Raw genomic sequence first — 3,281 nt, forward strand, 5'->3', positions numbered from 1 at the left:
GTTGCACTCCAGCCTGGACAACAAGAGCGAAACTCCATCTCAAAAAAGTAAAAATAAAAAACCTAAATAAATAGTATGATCCCACACTGTTCTGTGTATTTAGGGTATTTAGAGCTGACCCCTTGTTCAGATCTTAGTACAGACCTCACCTCAAGAGCCTTTCCTGACAACCCTATCATCCTGGGCCCCACCCTCCTTGTATCATAGTCTCAGCATCCTCTCCTCCTTAATAACACCTTTGAAATGATATATTTGTTTACTGACTTTGGGATTCTTCCCCGCCATAGACTGAGTTCCCTGAGAGCAGAGCTGAGATCTGAGTTGTGCATGACTCCATCTATAAGCCACATCCAGCGCTGGCCGCCTGTTTTTGTGAGCCAGGAAGGGTTTTCAAAGGTGAACATGTGCAATCAATTGACGACAGACAATACAACCTGGGAGCCCCAATTAAGTGAAATGTTATAGCCCAAAAGAATTCCACTCTTACGAATAGACTTGGGTCTTAGTCCATTTTGCACTGCTATAAAAGAATACCTGAGACTGGGCAATTTTTAAAGAACAGAAATTTATTTCTTACAGTTCTGGAGGCTGAGATATCCCAAGCTGAGGGCCTTCTTGCTGGTGGGGACTCTGCAGAGTCTTGAGGTAGCACAGGGTATACATGGCAAGCAGGCTGTGTGTGCAAGCTCAGGTCTCTCTTCCTTTTCTTTTTTTTTGAAACGGAATCCTGCTGTTGCCCAGGCTGGAGTGCAGTGGCACGATTTCGGCTCACTGCAACCTCCACCTCAACCGTTGCCTCCCAGGTCCAAGTGATTCTCGTGCCTCAGCCTCCCAAGTAGCTGGAATTACAGGCACCCACCACCACGCCTGGCTAATTTTTGTATTTTCAGTAGAGACAAGATTTCCCCAGGTTGGCCAGGCTGGTCTCGAACTCCTGATACTCAGGTGATCTGAGACAGAGTCTCGGCTCTGTAGCCCAAAGTGCTGGAGTGCAGTAGGCCGGATCTCAGCTCACTGCAAGCCTCCGCCTCCCGGGTTCACGCCATTCTCCTGCCTCAGCCTCCCGAGTAGCTGGGACTACAGGCGCCCGCCACCTCGCCCGGCTAGTTTTTTGTATTTCTTAGTAGAGACGGGGTTTCACCATGTTAGCCAGGATGGTCTCGATCTCCTGACCTTGTGATCCACCCGTCTCGGCCTCCCAAAGTACTGGGATTACAGGCTTGAGCCACTGTGCCTGGCCTCTTCCTCTTTTTATAAAGCAACCAGTCCCACTCCCATAAGCTATTAGCCATTAACACATGAATGGCAGGACCTCATAACCCAATCACCTCTTAAAGGCCCCACCTGTTAATACTGTTTCACTGGGGATTAGGAACAAACATTCCAACTGTAGCAACTTGTATTTAAGAAACTACTCAGTTATCATATTTTGATTTTCACGAACAAAAATTTTACGAACTTTTCTTTCTGGTTATAGAAATACCTAAGTAAGGCTGGTTAGGGTGGCTCACACCTGTAATCCCAGCACTTTGGGAGGCCAAGGCAGGAAGATCATTTGAGGTCAGGAGTTAAAGACCAGTATGGCCAACCTGGTGAAACCCCGACTCTATTAAAAATGCAAAAATTAGCCCGGCGTGGTGGTGCGCACCTGTAGTCCCAGCTCCCCTGGAGGCTGAGGCAGGAGAATTGCTTGAGCACAGGAGGCAGAGGTTGCAGTGAGTCGAGATCACACCACTGCACTCCAGCTTGGGCGAGAGAGCAAGATTGTGTCTCAAAAAAAAAAAAAAACCAAACATTTAAATAAGATCCTCGATCTTCATGAGAAAATATGAACCAGAGGACATTTAGAAAAAAAAGGAAAAAAAATCCTTGATCTTGCCTCCTGACCTGCAGAGTCTAAAATATTTGCTTTCTGTCCTTTTTATACAAAATGTTGATTCCTGGTCTACAGCAACACTTGATGTAGTTGTCAATCCATAAGCGTCTGGTGGAAAAATGCTGTAACAATAAAAATGAAAGGAATCTAAAATACATGTGCATTTATTTGCACAGAAAAAAAACAGGCTGGGTAAAGTAGCTCATGCCCATAATCCTAGCACTTTGGGAGGCCAAGGCGGGAGGATTACTTGAGCACAGGAGTTCAGGGCTAGTGAGCTATGATCATGACACTGCACTCCAGCGTGGGCCACAGAGCGAGACCTTGTCTCAAGAAAAAAGAAAAGCAAAAAAAGGAAAAAGGAAGAGAAAAAAAGGGGGGGGCGGGAGGTATAGCCAACTAAGCATTATCCATCTCAAGAGGATCAGTTTATATCGGACGTCCACAGCAGAAGTTTGCTGCTTCTGGCTATCTTTTCCCCACAATTAGCAAGGGTTGGCTTCATTATTTTAGAAGCAGCCCAACTGCATCTTTTAGAAAGGCGCTGTGGGCCGGGCGCGGTGGCTCATGCCTGTAATCCCAGCACTTTGGGAGGCCGAGAAGGGCGGATCACGACGTCAGGAGATCGAGACCATCCTGGCTAACACGGTGAAACCCTGTCTCTACTAAAACTTCAAAAAATTAGGCGGGCGCGGTGGTGGGCGCCTGTAGTCCCAGCTACTCGGGAGGCTGAGGCAGGAGAATGGCGTAAACCTGGGAGGCGGAGCTTGCAGTGAGCCGAGATCGCGCCACTGCATTCCAGCCTGGGCGACAGAGCGAGACTCCGTCTCAAAAAAAAAAAAAAAGAAAAGAAAGGCGCTGTGCCCTCTAGGCCAGCAATTTGAGAGTGTGGGTTGGGGGGTACCCTGCCCCGAAGTCTTCCTGACCAAAGAGCGGAGAGGAAGAAAGCGAGCAGGTGGATGTTTTGAACCTAAATACGTCCAGCTCCAATCCCTGTCAAGCTCGTCGCCCCCCGTTCTGCTCCACCTCCGGTCCGGCCGGGGAGAATGTGACAGTCGCCGCAGCCCGGGATCCACCCGGACGCACCTCACCTCGTAGGCTCCTCACTATGCCCGCGAAAGGAAACAGTGACCCTGGCCCAGGCACGAACTCCCCAGGCCCCTGGTCCCCCGGAGGTAGCAACCGGCCAGCCGTCGGGCTGCGACGCCGACCAGGGGGCACGCCCCCCACCCCCCGGTCTCCGCTAACAGCCACCCGCGCCGTTCCAGCCTTTACGCGGCGCCGCGCGACGGAGACCCACTCTGCCCAAGCGTCAAGAAACTTCTGCGCGTGCGCCTCGCCAGCCCCTCCCGCGCGCCGGGCCTCGCGCGGCTTCTTCCCGCCTGCCTCCCGCTCTCACTTCCGT

Source organism: Papio anubis, chromosome 20, assembly GCF_008728515.1.
Source record: "Papio anubis isolate 15944 chromosome 20, Panubis1.0, whole genome shotgun sequence".
Taxonomy (NCBI): domain Eukaryota; kingdom Metazoa; phylum Chordata; class Mammalia; order Primates; family Cercopithecidae; genus Papio; species Papio anubis.